The sequence below is a fragment of the Phocoena phocoena genome, chromosome 11 (genome assembly GCF_963924675.1).
Source record: "Phocoena phocoena chromosome 11, mPhoPho1.1, whole genome shotgun sequence".
NCBI classification, from domain to species: Eukaryota; Metazoa; Chordata; class Mammalia; order Artiodactyla; family Phocoenidae; genus Phocoena; species Phocoena phocoena.
In genome coordinates this window covers 2933112-2953511 of record NC_089229.1, presented here as the reverse complement: position 1 = coordinate 2953511, position 20400 = coordinate 2933112, and the positions used below count along the sequence as shown (strand labels likewise).

At 55.8% G+C, this 20400-nt stretch overlaps 1 protein-coding gene across 3 annotated transcripts in view; it reads left to right on the top strand.

Annotated features, from left to right (window-relative positions):
* The window catches only part of TBC1D22A (TBC1 domain family member 22A), a 318317-nt gene that overhangs the window by 213920 nt on the left and 83997 nt on the right, over positions 1 to 20400 (top strand). The gene's annotated exons all lie outside the window — the stretch shown is intronic.

The following is a 20400-nucleotide window of genomic DNA, read 5'->3' as shown; positions in this document are numbered from 1 at the left end:
TCCAAGAGTATGGTCTATTTCTCCATCTGTTTGTGTCATCTTTGACTTCTTTCAATCAGTGTTTTATAGTTTTCTGAGTACAAGTCTTTCTCCTCCTTAGGCAGGTTTATTCCTAAGTATTTTATTCTTTTTGTTGCAGTGGTAAATGGGAGTGTTGCCTTAATTTCTCTCTCTCATTTTTGTTGGTGTACAGGAATGCCAGAGGTTTCTGTGTATTAATTTTGTATCCTGCCACCTTACCAAATTCATTGATTAGCTCTAATAGTTTTCTGGTGGCATCTTCAGGATTTTCTATGTATAGTTTCATGTCATTGGCAAACAGTGACAGTTTTACTTCTTCTTTTCCAATTTGTATTCCTTTTATTTCTTTTTCTTCTCTGATTGCTGTGGCTAGGGCTTCCAAAACTATGTTGAATAATAGTGACGAGAGTGGACATCCTTGTCTTGTTTCTGATCTTAGAGGAAATGCTTTCAGTTTTTCACCATTGAGTATGATGCTTGCTGTGGGTTTGTCATATATGGCCTTTCTTATGTTGAGGTAGGTTCCCTCTGTGCCCGTTTTCTGGAGAGTTTTATCATAAATGAACGTTGAATTTTGTCAAAAGCATTTTCTGCATCTATTGAGATGATCATATGGTTTTTATTCCTTAATTTGTTAATGTGGTGTATCACATTGATTGATTTGCATATATTGAAGAATCCTTGCATCCCTGGGATAAATCCCACTTGATCATGGTGTATGATCCTTTTAATGTGCTGTTGGATTCTGTTTGCTAGTATTTTGTTCAGGTTTTTTGCATCTATGTTCATCAGTGATATTGGTCTATAATTTTCTTTTTTTGTGATACCTTTTTCTGGTTTTGGTATCAGGGTGATGGTGGCCTCGTAGAATGAGTTTGGGAGTGTTCCTTCCTCTGCAATTTTTGGGAAGAGTTTGAGAAGGATGGGTGTTAGTTCTTCTCTAAGTGCTTGATAGAATTCGCCTGTGAAGCCATCTGGTCCTGGACTTTTGCTTGTTGGAAGATTTTTAATTATGGTTTCAATTTCATTACTTGTGATTGGTCTGTTTATATTTTCTAATTCTTTCTGGTTCAGTCTTGGAAAGTTGGACCTTTCCAAGAATTTGTCCATTTCTTTGTGGTTTTCCATTTTATTGGCATAGAGTTGTTTGTAGTAGTCTCTTATAATCCTTTGTATTTCTGCGGTGTCTGTTGTGATTTCTCCTTTTTCATTTGTAATTTTATTGATTTGCATCCTCTCACTTTTTTTCTTGATGAGTCTGGCTAAGGGTTTATCAATTTTGTTTATCTTCTCAAAGAACCAACTTTTAGTTTTATTGATCTTTGCTATTGTTTTCTTTGTTTCTATTTCATTTATTTCTGCTCTGATCTTTATGATTTCTTTCCTTCTACTGACTTTGGGTTTTCTTCTTCTTTTTCTAGTTGTTTGAAGTGTAGGGTTAGATTGTTTAGTTGAGATTTTTCTTGTTTCTTGAGGTGAGATTGTATTGCTATAAACTTCCCTCTTAGAACTGCTTTTGCTGCGTCCCACATGTTTTGGATCGTCGTGTTTTCATTGTCAGTTGTTTCTGTGTACTTTTTTACTTCATCTTTGATTTCTCCAGTGATCTCGGTTATTTAGTAGCGCACTGTTTAGCCTCCATGTATTCGTGTTTTTTACAGTTTTTTCTTGTAATTGATTTCCAATCTCATAGTGTTGTGGTCAGAAAAGATGCTTGATATGACTTTCAATTTTCTTAAATTTTCCGAGGCTTGATTTGTGACCCAAGTGTGATCTCCCCTGGAGAATGTTCCATGTGCACTTTAGAAGAAAGTGTATTCTGCCACTTTGGGGTGGGATGTTCTGTTAATATCAGTTAGATCTATCTGGTCTATTGTGTCATTTAAAGCTTGTGTTTCCTTATTTATTTTGTTTGGATGATCTGTTCATTGTTGTAAGTGGAGTGTTAAAGTCCCCTACTATTATTGTGTTACTGTCTATTTCTCCTTTCATGGTTGTTAGTATTTGCCTTATGTATTGAGGTGCTCCTATGTTGGGTGCATAAACATTTATAATTGTTATATCTTCTTCTTGGATTGATCCTTTGAGCATTATGTAGTGTCCCTCCTTATCTCTTATAACAGTCTTTATTTTAAAGTCTATTTTATCTGATACGAGTATTGCTACTCCAGCTTTCTTCTGATTTATATTTGCATGGAATATCTTTTTCCATCCCTTCACTTTCAGTCTGTATGTGTCCCTAGGTCTGAAGTGGGTCTCCTTTATACAGCGTATATATGGGTCTTGTTTTTGTATCCATTCAGCCAGTCTATGTCTTTCGGTTGGGGCATTTAATCTATTTACATTCAAGGTTATTATCGATATGTATGTTCCTATTACCATTTTCTTAATTGTTTTGGGTTTGTTTTGTGGGTCTTTTTCTTCTCTTGTGTTTCCCGCTTAGAGAAGTTTCTTTAACATTTGTTGTAAAGCTGGTTTGGCGGTGCTGAATTCTCTAAGCTTTTGCTTGTCTGAAAAGCTTTTGACTTCTCCATCGAATCTGAATGAGATCCTTGCTGGGTAGAGTAATCTTGGTTGTAGGTTTTTCTCTCTCATCACTTTAAGTATATCCTGCCACTCCCTTCTGGCCTGCAGAGTTTCTGCTGAGAAATCAGCTGATAACCTTATGGGCATTCCTTTGAATGTTATTTTTTGTGTTTCTCTTGCTGCTTTTAATATTTTTTCTTTGAATTTAACTTTTGTTAGTTTGATCAATATGTGTCTTGGTGTGTTTTTCCTAAGGTTTATCCTGTATGGGACTCTGTGCTTCCTGGACTTGGGTGACTATTTCCTTTCCCATGTTAGGGAAGTTTTCAACTATAATCTCTTCAAATATGTTCTCAGACCCTTTCTCTTTCTCTTCTTCTTCTGGGACCCGTATAATTCGAATGTTGGTACGTTTAGTGTTGTCCCAGAGGTCTCTGAGATTGTCTTCAGTTCTTTTAATTCTTTTTTCTTTATTCTGCTCCTCGGCAGTTATTTCCACCATCTTGTCTTCCAGCTCACCTGTTCGTTCTTCTGCCTCAGTTATTGATTCATTCTAGTATATTTTTCATTTCAGTTATTGTGTTGTTCATCTCTGTTTGTTTGTTCTTTAGTTCTTCTAGGTCTTTGTTAAACATTTCTTGTATTTTCTCAATCCATGCCTCCACTCTATTTCTGAGATTCTGGATCATCTTTACTATCATTACTCTGAATTCTTTTTCAGGTAGATTGCCTAGTTCCTCTTCGTTTATTTGGTCTTGCAGGTTTTCACCTTGCTCCTTCATCTGTGACACATCTTTTTGCTGTTTTATTTATTTATTTTTATATGCATGGGATTGTGTTCCTGTCTTACTGGTTGTTTGGCCTGAGGCTTCCAACACTGGGCTTTGTAGGCTATTTGGTAGACCTGGGTCTTGGCAGTGAGATGAGGAACTCCATGAGACCTCACTCCGATGAATATTCCTTGGGGTCTGAGGTTCTCTGTTAGTCCAGTGGTTTGGACTCGGAGCTCTCACCACAGGAGCTTTGGCCCAACCCCAGGCTCGTGAACCAAGATCCTGCAAGCCGCCTGGGGTGTCAAAAAAGAACAAAATAGAAAATAAAATTAGACTAGGAGACTAACAGATATGTTAGGAAGAATATAAAAGTAAAAATATAGATGAATCAATAACTGGAAGGTACATCAGAACCACGATAGTAAAAAAGAGGAGAAAGGAAAAGAAGAAAAAGGTGTCGGGGATGGGGGTGGGGGGGAAGGCCTTGGCTGCGGAGAGTGGGGCCTAAGCAAGGGCGAGGTTTGGGCTGTGGACGGGGCCAGTGCTCAGGACCCACAGGGCTGGAAAAGGGACTCTGTGTGTGTGTGGGGGCTTAGGCTCAAGGAACAGAAGGGGTCCAGGCGGGCCCCCCACCCGTGGTCTCATGGGGCAGCGACCTCACCTGGGAGCCCAGCAGGCTTCCTGGGCTTGAGTGGGCGGGGCAATCACCCTCCGCTACCCTCCCGCTCCTCCTGGATGGCCCCTCCCCCCTGCCTCTCCTGATCTCCCCGGCCTCCCTCCTATGCCCCCAGGACCCACGTGGCCTGGATGGGGCTTTGGAGGGGGGTTACTGGTCTGGGAGCTCAGCAGGCTCCCCAGCCCGAGTGGGCCCGGCGACCGCCCTCTGCTCCTCCTGGATGGCTCCTCCCACCTGCCTCTCCTGATCTTCCTGGCCTCTGCTTCTCCTCCCCCCTCAGTCCCCCTATGTCCTACTGGTTCACTTGTGGGTTCCTCCCATCTCCTTGGGTGCCAGAGTCCCCCACCAGCGGCCGGCAGGTGCCCTAGTTGTGGGGAGACGCTAACTCCGTGTCTTCCCACACCGCCATCTTGACTCCGCCTCCCCTATTTCAGTTATAATAAGGAACATTTGAAGATACTCAGCCTCAGCAGACATGTAAATCTGGTTCTGTCTATGCTTGGTTTTTTTCAGAACACTTAAAATCAGAGCTTAAAGAACTGCTTCACAGACCAGCGAGTTTTCCCGTGGGGAAGGAAACAGGCACAGAAAGGGACTTCGGGGGGATAGTTCCCGGTGGGGCAGAACCAGCGGAGGGGAAGTGGGAGGAGACAGGCACTCCCACCCCCTAAAGGCCCGTGACTCCTTTGCAGGCCAAGGTCTGCTGGGCTCTGCCCTTAGCTGTGGAGGGACCGTAAAGCTGAGGCCCCTGTGGGGCCACCAGGGGGAGGTGGAGAGACCTGGTCCTTAGTCAGCCAGTCTGGACCGGGTGGCCAGTGAGCATAGCCCAGAGGGAGTTCTCGCCACACTCTAAACTGTCCTAGGGCTGCTTGGGGAGGCCAGAACCACCAACAGAAATGCGCCTTCTCAGGCTTATCCGAGCTCTGCTTTCCCTTTCCTGTAGGAAAAATGGGGACAAATCCTTCCTACCTAATCTTAGCAGTGTCAGATTTAGCAAATAAAAATATGGAACACTCAGTTAAGTGTGAATTTCAGATCAATAATGAACCATTTTTTGTTCGTTGGATGCAGTATTGGGTACATGCTGAAATCCAGAGTTCACTGAGCCTCCTGTATTTTATCTGGCGACTCCACAAAGGGAGAGTTCAAAGTTGCGTCAAGTTGGAATGCAAGCTTAGTCCTAAGCTTGAGGCTGCCCTCTTCTCCTAGAGGTTATTACAGGAGGCAATGAAAATACGGCTCACACTTGTTGGGTCATTTGAAATTAAAGTATACACCCGTGCACACACACATACACGCCTTTACACGTATATGCACACACACGCACCAGTATACACACTCCCCCACACCAGCACACACATACATGCACGCACTCTCACACCGACACACACGTACACACCAACACGCGCATGCACCAATGTGCACACACCCCTCTGCACGCATACATGCCCACTTTAGATGTGGTTCATTTTCTGGGCGTGGCTGCAGCGCTTGAAGTTCGCTACTTTCCCATTCTGCCGAGGGGCAGACTGACCTTGTTACACATTCCGGCCCCCCGACATGTGCACGGAGGGGCAGCCTGTCTCCCGGGAGGGCTTCTTGTTTATGCCAAAGGCTTGGACTGACCTGTACGCCAGCTGAGCTCATCTGACTTTCCTCAGTGCAGACATTGTGATGAGGCTGGTCACCAAGTGACTTTTTTAAGTGAAGCTACTCCTTTTCATTTGGTTGGATCCGTTTCTGACTTATTAATCATTATTTCCTGAAAGGCTGGCTTAGGGCCCCTCAACCGTCTGGTGAATATATTCACAGTCGCCCTGGGGATGGTTGGCTTTTTCTGCACTGACCGTGGGTGATGACCTTCCGAGATGTGTTTTGTGTCACTCAAGTCCTCGTGCACCGCCGCGCTGGGCTGCCTGTGCTTCCCAGGACACTCACCTGGTTGATTCCCGTCCATGAGTGCAGGCGGGTTTGTAGGAGGCCCCTGCCTTCCGCCTCCTAACGAGATCAGCACCTTCCTCCTCTCTGGTTCACCGTCCACGCTGCTGCTGATGTAATGGAAGCTGGACCTCGGGACTCGCGGTGCAGTGGCCTCCGAGGCCCTTTGCAGTTTGATCCCACACCCCTTCATCCTCCAGCTGGCTTTAGGCCATGCTGAAGCCTGGGGCTGTTTATTCTTCCTTAAGCATGACCTGTGACCTCAGCCGTGCTGGGATCCCTGTTCATGTTGTTTCCTTTGCCTGGAACGCTGCCGCCCACCGCCTCGGCCACCCCCCAGGCAGTTAGGGCCTTTCTCATTTGCTGTGCGTGGCAGAACAGGGCAGTGCTCCAGGCTGGGGCGGGGTTTGATGGGTGGACGGAGGGGAGGCAGGTGAGGTAAATGACAGATGCAACTTTGGCCTTCAGGGAGCCCATGGCGGAGGAGGAGACGGGCCACAGGAGCAGGTCACGCTGATGCAGCCTGGGGAGGCTCTGTGGCCCCGTGCTTGCCCACCCGGTGGGCCTGCTGCCGTGGAGGGTCTACAGGACGCCCTTCTTTAGGCCGTAGCCCATGAGGTGCCGTTGACTGTCCCAGGAAGGTGTCACTGTCACCCTGGCCTATGGTGGCACCAAGCCCCTGGGGCCCTGTAGTTTTCCTCTGTGTGTCCTTCATGGTTTTGGGCCACCACCAAATACTCCACGGCCAGTCTGCTGTGACAGGGCTGCTGGGGGCCCGGAGCGTGTGTCCATCACTCCGTAGGGTGTCCATTGTGCACTGGGTGGGGTGGGGGCAGGTGTGCGGTCTGCAGGCCTGTATGTAGACGGCAGCCTGCCCGCCCCCCGGCCCCGTGCTCCTGTGTTTCCCGTCCTTCCTGTGAGGCCGTGGAAACCCTTCCCTTGGGGAGGGAGTCGTCTTGGGTGCTAAAGAGCAGTGACAAGCTGGGGGCATGTAAGTTGGTGGGAACCTGAGGGACAGGTTGACCTCGCACTAGGGGGTTAGAAGGAAATTAGATGCCAGAGTTCCGGTCTCCTGGTGACAGGGGCTGCTGATGCGTGAGCAGACACGGGAGGCAGGTTCCGGAGCCGAGGAAAGAAGGTGGCCCTGCTTTGGGCTCCTTGGAAACCATTCTTGAACGTTTCTGGCTTATCCTGAACCACCACTCAGCACAGGGCAAGACTCCGGAGGCCGGCGTGCGTTCAGATTCTGGTTCTGTCGCCCCAGCGGTGGGTGTGAGTGGCGAGTGATGGCCCCGTGGTGGCCGTGGTTTTCCCGGGAGTGTGAAGAGTCAGCGCAGGTAAGGTGCCTAGGATGGTGCCTATGAGCGCAGCCAACTTTGCACCTGTGTTATCTCACCATCATTTTTATCAACTGCCTAGCAGGCGGGTAGCAGTGGGTGGGTTAGCACTCCTTTGGTGGGGTTAGTCTGGGGCCTCTGCTCCCTGGGCAGGCGCCTCTGTCCACCCCCGGATGCCCGTTAGCGTGGCCGATACTGACCCAACCCAGGGGGGCCAAGGGGAGTGCCGGCTGTCGTTATTATTAAAATTTACACTCTCACCCTTCGGGAAAAAAATGCCCAAATGCACTCCTGGAGAGTAGTTTTATCTCGGTGTGTTAAAGGCTTAATCTGCGTGTACATTTTCCCTTCCCCGTGTTTTTAAATTTAGGTTAAATGCGATTTTAACGAAATTTCTCTGAAAGCTGTCTCGACTACATTGTAAGGTTAAAATTGACTTATTCTTTCAAGATAGAATTCAGTTACAGCTAGTAAACTAGATTCAGCTTTATTACCATCCAAGTGAAAATATTTTTATTACTGCTACAATGTAAGCCGTCGGAGAGCAGAGGGTAGATCAGCAGAGCGGCCCTGGCCCGTGGAATATTCAGTGCGTGACAGTGAGAAATAACAAGCTCCCCTCCCCACCTTGCGTCTTCATTAGGCGCCGGAGTGACTGATGGGAGCCGGGAAGGATGGCGATGTTTCCTTGGAGGCGCGGGGCCCTGGTGACAGGCAGAGCACACGCGTGACGGCAGTGCTGTCAGGCACGGGAAGTCACGTGGGCACGGGAAGTCACGTGGGCGCGGCGACTCCTCTGTGTGTCCCTCACCAGCCCGTCTCCCTGTCTCGGGCCAGGGCTTTTCCCCCCACGGCCAGCGTCCTTATTCCGGTGGCTCCATGCTGTGCCTGCCTGAGACCTTTGGACAGCAGGTGGCCCATGCATTCTCACTCCCCCAGGGCATGTCCGGTTGATTTAATGTGCCTTCAACTGAAAACCCACATGGCTATTTGGCTGCATTTTGGGGAAGAGGGATCTATTACTCAGGCCAAAAAAATCAAAGGGGGAGAGGAAGTTTCCTGTAATCTAAAAAATAACGTATTATGAATGAACCCCTGGGTTCTAGTTCAGCCTCCATCACTGACTCTGAACTTGGTTGCTGCCTGCCGCTAATAATAATAATGATGACAATGATGGCAGCCAGCATCCATTAGGCGCCTACAGCATACAAGGCACTGTTCTCAGCTCTTTCTCTGCATCGCTGTGCTGGCTTTTCACAGCGCCCCTGTGAAGTGGTGTGTGGCCATCCCCATTTTGAGAGCCCTGCCCCTTCTCTGGCCTCAGTTTCCCCTCAGGCCAGATGATCTCCATGTGGCCTCCAGCTCTGCCCATCCTGCGTTGGTACTGAACATGGGAGAGCCCACTGAGCTGTCTCCCAACCGTGCGGGGGACCCGGTGGTATCCTGGGGCTCTGAGTCATGCTCGTCCCCGCCTGCGCCCCAGATTTCCTAGGGGAGCAGCAGCCTGTGACAGCACCGTGGCCGTGCCTACCACCAGACCCCCCCATGCTCCGCCCCTCTGGGGACTCCTGGCAGCATCTCGCGCCTTCTGCTGCCCCACCCGCTGTTCCGCCCTGTGAGGAGGGAGGAGGCCAGAAAATCGAAGTTGTCTTCTTTGAATAAAGAGCAGCAATCCTTTCCCCTTGGCTTTGAGCCGGTGCCCGCATGTCCACCCCCCACGTCCCAGCACCCAGCACGGCGCCCTGTGTGTGCAGGTTTTTGCTGTGCTTCCTGCACAGGGGGGCGCCCTCAGTGTCCGTGGCTTCGAGTTGCTTCCGTAGAGTTTGAAGATGAAGCTCCCTGTGTACAAAGTGCAGGGTTGGGTGGGTGTTAAAGCCGTTTCCGTGTTGGCTATTCTAGTCTCTAGATGTTTGTTGCACCACATGGGTTTCCTTGGAGGCTTTTGTTTTGCCTGAGACTCTCAGGTCCCCCTCCTCCTGCCCTTCAGTCCATAGGATGGGCGGTCGGATGCCTGGGAAAGCTCGTAATATGTGCCAGTGTAGCCCTGGCTGCGGCTACATCATTTGTAAAAGGGACAGAAAAATGCTGCATATGCAGGACCGACGAGCGATTCCTGGCTGAGTCGCTGAGAGCCGACCCTCTCGTGGCCGTCTGAGAACTGTCCGACCTCGAAGTGAGTCCCCACTCCCACCCTCCCCCGCCAACCCCGCCGCTGGGCGAGCTGGGCCTTCCTCACTAGGACCCGAGGGCCTCTCGGACTTGCTGGCTTCTCCCACTAACTGACCTGTGTGCTGCTCTAGAGACAGTGCTTTCTCTGTGCAGGAGCCTTGATCCCAAGTGACCATCTTCACAGACATTTCCCACCAGCCCCAGGGGTGTCACGTCATCGGGGGAGGGGGCGATGCCTGCCAGAGAGCTCGGAAGGATTCGGCTCCACTGTGCGGGAGGGGCTGTACCGGCCCGACGTGCAGGGTCAGTGGCTCAGGGGTCCCAGGGCTCAGCACCCCTGTAGCCATGCTGGACGGCCCCCACTTCCACCCTCCGTCCCTGCCCTTCCAGCCTTTGCTGCAGGAGCCCAGTCCCAGAGGCCTCCCCACCGTCGTCCTAGGACCTGGGGTCAGGCCTGTGGCCGCCTCCAGAGCCTGAGTGGTGTGTGGGGAGAGTTGGGCTGGGCCCTGTCACTGGGGACCCTGCTTGACCCTCTCTGGTTCCCTACTCCATCCTTTCTAGGCCTCCCTGTCTCCCAGCCCTTTGTGTCTTCCTCCCAACTTAAGCTTGTTTTCAGGTGCTCCCCCCCAAGCAGGTGGAGAGGGATCTCTTTTCTTAAGATCAAGGGACAACTCTTCTCCCATGTCTGGGCTGGCAGGGTCCCGGGAGGGTCTTGGGGCTGGAGGCTGGCAGGTGGGACTGCACTGAGATGCCCCCCAGGACAGAGCGGGCTTTTTAAGACCTGGAGCTGAGGCGTCGTTGGCTTTGACCATGGAGGATGTTCTGTCCTATACAAGCAGACAGAAGGTTAGCAGGTGCTCCAGGAGTTCTTCCTTCCAGGCCCGCACTTAACACTGGATCGTAAAAGACTCCCCGTTCACAGGCGGGGCCCTCGAGATGGCCGGGCCACCACCACCCAGCCCACTTTACGGCCCCAGGAAGCGGGTGAAGGTGGGCTGCGGCGGGGCCGGCCCCTCACGGGACGAGGAGGCGGGTTGGAGCTTGTGTGAGAGATGCTGCACCTGTGACTTGGCCAGCCCTTCTGCCTGGAAGCGCCCGGAGGGGCCGGCATGGAGAGCCACGTGGGGTTGCTGGTTTACCTTCGGCTGCTCGAGTGGGGGCCTTTTTACTTGGGGAGCGGTGATGAACACCCAGTGGGTAAGGAAAGGCCAGCACGCGAGGCCTCCCGAGCAGCGAATTCGCTGCTTTTCTCCTCAATGATGATACATCTTTGTGACCCTCCACCCGAGGTTGATGTTCCAGGTTTATTGCCAAACCGAGACGAGTTAATTAAATTGTAAGTAGAGACTTCCAAATAAAGCGATTCTCCTTGACCTTAAGAAGAAAAAGTTGTCTTGGTTTTGAATGTAGGCCATCAAGTCTGGTTTTGAAATGATTCCCCGAAGCCATTTTTGTTCATGGTTACAAGTTGCTGGAGAGAGTGTGGGTGGCTTTATTTCCCTTACTGTAAAGAACCAACGTCCCTCTGAAATCAGGCCGGGAGGCCGCCCCGGCAGCAGGGCTTTTCCAGGCGGGGCTTGGTGGAAGGAGGACAGCTTATTGCACGGGGGTCAGGCTCCTTTCCACAGTAATAAGCCCTTTCACGAAGGCAGAGGAGACACCTGCTGTTTCTGTGAAGGGGGACCTGAGGTGGGCCCTCTGGGCCCCCCGTACCTCAGGCAGTGGTCCCTGGCGGGCCCACTCAGGCTGCTTTCCCTGGCCCGTCCGAGCACCCAGCTCCGCCCTGCAGTCACACCCCCATCACTGCGCAAGGGACAGTGCAGTCCTCCGTGCTCTGCCGGGCCCGGGTCCCCCCGCACTGAGACCCCTGGTGTCACGTTTGTGGTGGTATCCCTCCTGTGTCCTGGGGGGTGGGCAGGATGGGGAGGGCCGGGGTGCAGGCACAGGCTGTCCAGCTGCTTCTCGAAGCCCCCCACTCTGTCCCAGCATCCCCCTCCCCGCCTCTCTCCAGGGCCCAGGCTTGTGGGCTCGCCTGTTGGCTCCGCGTGGCCTGGGCGCAGGCTGAAGCTGGCCGGGCCATCGGGGGAGCCCGCTTGTCCATCTGTCTCTGTTTCTTACGCCTACCTCTCTGCCTTTCTGTGGCCTTCTGTCGCTGTGCGGGGGACCGGGAAGGAGGAGAGGTGCGCGCAGGTGTCAGAAGCCCCTCTAACGGCCTCTCAAGCCTCCCTGGTCCGGGCTGGGGTCCCGGACAGGGGCGGCAGTGGTGTCCGCCGGGCATTGCCTGGGAACAGCCCCTCACCCCGCAGTGCTGGGAGTGCTGGCGCGCTGGGCCCTCAGCCCGTGATGCTCTGCCCGCAGCAGGCACTCGGTACGTCACCCGTCCCCACGGCTGGTGAGGTCGGGGCTGACGGGACCTGACCTGACACACGGGGACTGAGGCCGCCAGGAGCGTTCTGCTCAAGTCACACAGATGCAGTGTCCCTCCATCCACGCTGATGAAGTGTCTGTTGACTCCAGAGCCCATGCTTGTCACCCCTCAGCCCGGGCTCCTGAGGGCCCCGAGTGTGCCCCTGCATGTGCAAGCGTGTGTCCACGTGTGCGTGTGACCGCTCCAGTCTCTGGTTGGCGCCCTGCCGAGGGGACTCTTAGCACCCCTCCTTGGAACCCGTGACAGCGACGAGGAGACCCGCTCCCCCCTTCTTCCCCAGTGTGTGGCAGCCAAGGTCCCTGAGCTGGACACTCGTGCAGCTGGCTCTCTGGCGTGTGGGGACCCGCTGGCACCGGGCGGTGAGAACGCGGACCCGCGGCTGTCCTCTGTAGCTGGCACCTGGGGGGCACTGGAGACCAGCAGGCGGTTAGAGGCTGGGGCGAGACGGGCACAGAGCCGTTGCCACAGAGCTGCCCATCATGTGTACCTGGGAAATGACACTGTGCGACGGGACGCAGGGCTGAGGGGTGCGGGTCCCCACATGGCACCTGGGGAGCCTGGAGGGAGTCGCTTTGGGTATCCTCACATTGTCAGCCGCGTGGGGAAGGTGTCTCTTCATTTGATCTGCGCCAAGCAGCCTGAGGACAACGCATGCTCTTAGCTCCATGTTGAATGGGTGCCTTACAGGGGTGTGTGGACACCGTGGCCCACCTCCTTCTTACACCTGGATGCCTCTCTCCTGATTGCGAGGAGACCTGCAGTTCCCTCCTGGTGCCCTTATTCTCGCTGTCCTCACACCGTCCCCGGGTGTGGAAAGCGCTCCAGCGGGAACGGCATCCTGGCCTGCGACCACACGTGTGCAGGCGTTCTGGGTGAGCGAGGTTTCCCGTGGCACCACCCGTGTGGGCTGTTCTGCGTCGTTTGCTTGCTGGCAACAGCAGCGGGAGAGCCAGGGCTGGGAAGAGTGGCCGGGACAGGAAATCCAGCCATGCTGGGGGGTCTCAGCAGGTAGGATGGGGGCGGGGAGGGCTGGCTCCTTCCCGGGAGCAGCCCGGCCCCTGGAACGTGCTGCGGGTCTCGGTTGTAGGCGAGCAGGGTCAGCCGCAGGCCGCTGTCTTCCTCCTGGTCGTCCCCTGGTGGAGAGCAGCCTCTGCTCCTCCACCACTCAGGCCCCCGCAGAGCCCCGCCTGGCCTCCGGAGCCTCCGCTGAGCCCTCCTCACTTCAGATGCCCCCGGGCTGGCTGAGCAGCTGAGGGTTGAGCTAGGGCCGCCAGGAGAGTCTCAAACACCCGTCTCCCTGGTTCTGTCCTTCCCTGCTTCACAAGAGCCCAGCCCTTCCCGGCAGCACGGGACTTCGCCGGCTCATTAAGACTGTGTGCACGTGCGTGCTGGTGCCCCGAAACCCTGGTGCAGCCCCTCTGTCTTAGCACTGGGAGCCCTGGGGGGGCCTTCAGAGAGGCCCCCTGAGCGCTTGCTGGCCTGTCAGCCAGCCTGGTCAGGGCAGCCCAGACCCTGGTGTGGGTGCTGGCCTCCTGGCGGGCAGATGCCCGGTGTTCACGCCCCAGGTCCCCCGCTCCGCACCGTGGTCACCTGGCTGGCCGGCTCACGCCTGAGGAGCCCCAGGTGGATGTTTGGGGAAGCTGCCTTCATGGCGCCCGCTGTTGAGTCTTTGGTTTACACAGGTGTCCCATGGGAGGACGAGCCCCACCGTTCACTCATCCCGAGGGCCAGGCCCGGAGCGGCTGCGTGTGTGCAGAGAGCACCCAGCCATGCAAACCTCAAGGCCACCGAAGTGTCACAGGCACTCTCTAGGAGTCGAGGTAGGGGCACTGAGGAAGGGGGGTCAGCTCCAGGGTGGAGGGAGGTCAGAAAAGGCTTCAAAAGGGCAGTGATGTCGAGCTGAGTCTTGAATGTGGGGAGGCAGGGACCAGCCAGTACCAGGCATGGGGAGTCTCAAATCCAGCTCAGACTCACACACAGACTTTTTGTGGCGGATTCTCAGTCTTAAAGTGCATCGGGAGAGAGGGAAGACTTCTGGGAAAGCTGTACGTCTTCGATTTCATCGCAGACTTGGGTGGTGTCAGGGCTGGCCTCCTGCCCACAGCGAGCTCAGGTCTGTCCACAGTGCAGCTTGCTGAGATCTGCGCGCCTCAGCAGCCCCGCCCTGTGTCCCCTCTGGAGCCTTGCATGGGTGTGGGGGATGGGCCGAGATCCGTCCACCGGACCTGGCGTCGCACCCACTTCCTCTCTTCTCTGGGCGTGGCCGGGGCTAGGGGCAGGGAGCCCTCATGTGTCCTGTGGAGCAGTCGGTGCCCCGCTCTGTGGAAACAGCCCCGTTTGGGGCGTTCGTCGAGATGCCCGTGAGCACGTCTGTGAAGGGAGCGTGGTCTCATACCTCGTCGCGTCAGCTCTGTGTGGCTCCAGGAGAACTCATACTTTGGATGATGTTACTGTCGAAAAGGTAGAACTTAGTGCCTCTCCAGGGATGGGAAGATGGTGTGTGTGGTGCCAGATAAATGCTATTTCTTTACAACCTGCTGGGAGGCTTCATTCCATCCCATTCTGTTTATGCTGGGGTCCTGAGAGTGTGGTGGTGTCCCTGTCCCCAAGGCCAGGTGTGCCTGGTGTGACCTCCTCCCGGGCGTGTACTGCCCACTTTACAAACGGGCGGCAGCCTGTAGGGTCTGACCCGCCGTCACCGCCACCCCTCTTCTTCCTACATAACAAGCTAGTGACCCCGCGGCCTGGCCTGGGTGTTCAGCTAGCCTTGGAGGAGTGATCTGGGGAGAACGTATCTGCAGTTTGGCCCCTGCCCTGATGTCTGTCTGGATCTCAACCCTCAGGGTCGTTTAATGCTGGAGGAAGTCCTCTGCTTGTACACCAAGTGCCAAGTGGGTGCCCCGCAGCACAGCACTGCCACTCCCTGTCAGGGTGAGCGTCAGACCCCCGTGAAGGGCGCAGTTCTCCGGGAAGCGCCAGCCGCACGCCCGCGGTCCCCAGGCCGCCTGCACTTGTGACCCAGCAGTGATAAAGGCGGCGGTTCCTGGGACCCCAAGGCCTGATTGCTCGCTGGAGCAGCTCACAGAGCTCAGGAGAGCCGGCCGGGGGAGGGAGTGCAGTGTGAGGCGGGAGGCGCCTGGGGACTTGGCGCTTCCTCTCGGCCCTGGGCTCAGGGCCTGTCGCCCTCCACGGTTCACGTGTTCACCCACTGAGCCCACGCGTGCAGAGTTTTTACTGGGGCTTCCTCACGTGGGCATGATGGAGCTCAGTGCCCAGCTCCTGTCGTGTCCTGAGGTCCAGCCTCTGCGAGCCCCGACCCTGAGACCCTGGGACCAGGGGCTGTCACCTGTGGCCCCGTCAGAACACGCGTGTCCCCTGTGGCTGGAGGGGCAATGCGTCTGCTGGTCTCAGGTCCTGGCAGAGCCCCTGCCAGAGCCTGGCCGCCTTCCCACTGTTTGTCTAGGTCCCCATGTCCTGAGTCCTCTCCCTCTGCCCCTTTGCTCACTGCGCTGTGATGGCTGCGAAGGGTCTGTGGGGAGCCTGACATGGGCCTGTGGCCCGAGGTCTTGGGAGCCGCGTCTGCTCTCGGGGGCTTCCTTGAGGCGGCCGAGAGCAGGTGCCCTGTTCAGCGGAGGCCTTGTTCGCCTGCTCAGAGCTTCCCTGGTGGATTTCCTTTTGGAAAGAGGCTTAGCTGCCCTTCCTCCCTCCTCTTGGTCTGGCACCTGTGTCACATGCCCACCGTATGGCAGCCGCTACCCCGGGACTTTCCCGAGAGGGTGCTGTGAGGGAGCTGGGGCTCTCCCCGTTCCAGGGAGGGCCTGGAGGTGCTGAGATCCTGGAGAACCTTCTGGAAGCTGACCTGGGGTGTGAGCCCAGTTCTCCTGATGCTGTAACCCGAGGTCTCTCTACTGTTCTCCAGTCTGACCCGGGCTCTGCTCTACCTCAGGAAGAAGACAGGCCCGCTCACTGCGTGAGCGTGTTGTGTGCTTGGGGAGTGGAGTCGCGGGTCCTGGGTCCTGAGCTGCTTCCTTCACTGCCCCCGTCTGCCCGCCCGGTCCCCTCCCAGCTCGGGCCCTCTGTCCTCCTGGTGGCCTCTGGGGGTGGCCACGGCAGGTCTGTCTGCAGCAGGGAGCCCTGGACGCTTCTCCCCCGGGAGCTGCCGGGCCGGGTGTCCTGGGTGTCGTCCTCCGTCCCGCTCCTTCCTCCTGCCCCTTGGCACAGCCCTGCACCCTGGGTCCTCAGCCGGGGGTCCTGGGCGTGCGGCTCGGCCCTGCCCCTGTTTGGGGCTGATGCTTTTTTCTAGCTGTTTGTTCTTACCGTCCATCAGACCTGGCAGACGAGGAGGGTGGGTGAGCCCAGAACAAGGCCTCCCTGGCTGCAGAGAGGCCTGCATTCCCTGCCACTGGCTCTTGTTTTAGTTCTTTATCTTCTTAACTGATTGGAGGATTGAAAGCTCCACCCCCCCACCCCAAACCAAAGCCTTTTCGGGCCTCGCCCAGCAGAAGTGGGTTGGGGGTGGCTTGGGGCGGTTTTCCTGGTCAGGTATCTACGTGTGAGCAGTTAGGTTCACTCTTGGGGCAAATAAGTCTAAGCAGTGCCTGGCCCTGCGTGAGCAGTGCCTATCCTTTGTGCCAAGTCAACGGGATATGTGGGTTTTTTTCCTTTTTAGCATCAATCTTGGGACACAATCTGTTTGTGTAATTTATTTTGGTTTTTAATGAAGAAGACAGGGTGTTTCAGCAGAATTCCCAGCCAGCAGACGCGCTGTTTCAGGTGCTGGGAGAAGCGTCCGGCACGTGCCGGGCGATGGGCACTTCCTGTGCCTTTGTGGCGGTCTGCCTCAGAAGGCCTTGATGGAAAAAGTCTCCTCAGCCTGAAAGATGATAATTACACCTGCCTGATCACTCATTCCATGTACCCTCTAATTTCCAGTGAAATGGAATTTCAAATCCAGAATCACTGCTAACCGAGTTACCTTTAGCAGTGACAGAGCATCTGCTCACACTTGCTTATAAGAATCTTTCCAGCACATACGTTTGCGCCCCGATGTATATAAATGGAAAGTAATGGCTGGAGTTGAGGCGTCCATTTTTCAACACGTTCAGGGCAGGAGGCGGCCTCTCCAGAAGTTCACTGTGTGCGTTAGGAGGTGGGCGGGGGCAGTGGCCATATCGCTCTTCATTGTGGCTTCCGGAGAAGCCAGGCGATCGGTGAGAAACGGCCACCTCCACGTGACCAAGGAGTGCCTCCCGCGGTCCTGGGATGGCTGTTCCTGTTGGCTGGGGTGGCCTGGTTGTGGGTCGGAGCCTGGCGGACGAGGCTCGCATCCCCACCAGGTGGGCCCGGGGCTGCCTGCTTCGCTGCTGTCGGGAGCTCGGGCCTGCGTCGGGCAGAAGAGAAGCCCAGGCCCTCAGGACGCTCAGAGTCGGTAACTCTGGTGAAATAGACAACTCGGAGGCTCAAAGTTGCGTTTTCTTTCTGTCTCTCCTGCACGTTGCTGAGCTCGTGGAGGGCAGGACGCCGGCCACGTCTCCTCTGTAGCTTCACTGTCACAGGCGGTGGGGTACATGGAGACGCCCGAGAGCTTCCTGGAAAGAGCTGATGAATGAGCCGCCTCTGCCCGTGTCCTCGTGGGGTTGACGCTGTGGCCCTTGCTCTGCAGAGGCCCCGGCTGTGCCCAGGGTGCTGGTACCCGGAGATACTGGGCGGGTCTGTGGGCCCATCTGGCATCGTGGGGTCATTTCAGGACACGGAGAGGGACAGTCCTGAGTCTGCCGCTGCCACGTGCACCCCCGGATGGGCCACCTCACCTGCTTCTCGCGTGGGCACAGATCCCGTGGGCGAGAACTGGCCAGTGGGCCGTTGGTCCTCGCGCTCCGGCTGGGATGAGCTCCTCTGGCCGAGCCTGAGACGCGGTGGCGTCTGCTAAAGCCTCGTGGGGCGGGCCTCAGGTGGGACTGCCGGAGGAGAGAAGGGGTTTATTTTTACTTGTTTGGTTAGGTTCCTTCAGTGACAGATGTTCCGGAAGTATGTGTTTAATTTTGCAAATCAGTTTGCTCGCCAGTTCACGTTAGAAAGGTGTCGTGTGCCTCCCGGGCACTTATTAGAGTTGCTTGTTTTCCCTGCTTGTAAACGGTGACCTTCTGCGTCAGCCGAGGAGGCCAGTGGCACTGCAGGCGCAGGGACGTAGCTGCGGGACTGCGGCTGGCTCATTCCACGCCACCGCCCTGCCCCCGCCTCCGAGCGCATCTGGCCCCGGCCATCACTCCACTTGACCCGCGAATGTGCCGGGCACACGCCACATGCCGGGCCTGGCTCTGTGCCAATTCCTGGGTCCAGATAAGGTCCCGCCCCATGGGCACCGCGGTCCAGCGACACCCAGGGCTCCACAACCCATGAAAAGCCACCTGAATCCGCGAGGGTGAACTCGGAGTCGCCCCGCCTTCCCGATTATCAACACCCGGTGAGCGCCTGGTGTGGGGTGGCGTCGGCGCCCCGTGCGGTCCTGGGCAGGAGGCGCCTGGCCCTGCCGGCCTGCCGCCCGCTGCTCTGTCCTCGGCCCATGTGTCCCGGAGAGTTTCAGTGGCTAGTGAATGGCGGGTGCTGGAGCCCCTGATCGTCCAGGCCTGTCCTGGGAGCGGCCCCTGCCGGGTCCCCCTCCTTCGGGCGCTCTGTGTTCAGGAGGCGGTTTTCTCTTTGGAGCTGTCCCTGTCCTTCCGCCCGCTCTGCCCCCGCTGCTGACTGCACTCGTGGAAGCTCACTCCCCTGTTTCTGTGTAAAAGATCTTTGTTCAGTAAATTGATTCATTTTCTGAACTGCCGGTTTTCAGGTGTTGACGGTATTTGCGTTTCCCGTTGGCCAGCGTGCTCGCGTCGGTGCCCCGGCCTCGGCTGCCACCCTTGGGGAACGGGCACGGGGGGCCACTCAGGGCCCCACAGAACTTTCCGGCTTTGTAGCTGCTGCTGTTTTCAGCTTAGAAGTAGATCTTAATTCTTTGAAAAGAACAGGACGTCCCATCGCGTTGCTGGAAAGCTCCGCAGTATCTCGTCGTGGAGAAATGGGGGGGGGTGACTGAGAAATGGGCGGTTTATTCACATGTTCAGTTACCCATTTTCTAACTTCATTCATTCCCTCATTCCCTCATTCATTCATTCATTCATTCACCCGTCGTCTGGCTCACGCTTACTGGGCACCTAGTGTGTCCCGGGGCTGCAGGTGCGGAGGGGTCTCAGGCACCACACCTGCTGTGGAGCAGCTCACATCCTGGGGCGGGCACGGCCCTAAGCAGCGAAGCCCGGGCCGTGTGACACGGGGTCCAGGGAGGAGGCTGTGGAACCAGGAGGAAGGAGGCGGGCACAGGGGGAGGGACTGGGGCGGTGCCCGGGTGGGACCTCGCTGGGCACACGGTGTCACCCGAGCAGGCGCAGTGCTGGGGGGCCAGGGACCGAGAAGGGCGGTTCTGGCCCAGCTGGTCCTTCTTTGTCTGCCAGCTGGTGTCTCTCAAGCTGTGGGCCACGTACGGGGCCCTCACAACGTCTTGAGAGGAATTCCCTCGTATTAGGCGGCCCCCTGAGCTTACAAGCTGGGGACCCCAGGGCTCTCCTCGGTGACAAGCCGTGTGGCTCGTTTCTGCCGGGGCTGCCGCTGTGGAGGCTCTGTGCTGTGACTCTGCTCCCACTTCATCTTCTGCTGGAGCGGCAGGGGACCGTTTTGGGTCGTGAGGTGAAGTTCACAAGTAAGTGTATCTAACACAACATGAGCTGATTAGAAGCTGTAGAGCGGACCACAGAGCCAGCCCTGCCCTGCGTGGGGAGCTCCTCCTGGGACGCGGACCCTACGTCAGAGGCCGGAGCCCCGTCTTCCTCTGTCTCTGGGGGCCCGGGTGCCGAGTCCTTGTGTAACTTGTCCCTGAGAGGGCTCCCAGCACAGGTGTGTGGCTGACATAAGAATCTTCTGGAGACACAGAAACTCAGATCCCGCCGGGAAGATTCTGATCCACAAAGTCGAGATGCACCGAGAAAGCTGTTTTAACAGCCGTTGAGATGAGGATGACGTCTGGGAACCCCTGAGGTCACTGTCGGCCCACACTGCAGCCTTCTGAGCTGGCCTCGCGCTTCCCTGATCCCCTGGCTGTCGCTTGTTTGTTTGCCGCTTCTAGAACTTTCGTTGGGAGAACTGAAGGAGCTGTACACTTTTCTCAGGGTTGCCTCTCAGGGCAGGCGGGGAGTGGGGGGTGAGACCACAGGAGGAGCCAGTGTCTCCGGGCATGTGCAGACACGGGGTCGTGGGCCACACTCGTGGGTCCTGGTGGACGGAAGTCAGGGTGGGCACATCCCAGTCCCCAATCTGGATAATCAGGCCATACTTGCCTGTTTTATAAGGCAGCACCGCCCTCCCCTGGCCCTTAGAGTGGCTCTTCCCAGGGAAGAATGTTGGGAAAATGTGGCACAGTCACCATGACCCCCAGAGTCTCTGCTTCCTTGGAGGGGCACTTCCAGGGTCCCAGGACCTCAGAGCTCCAGTGAGCTCTGA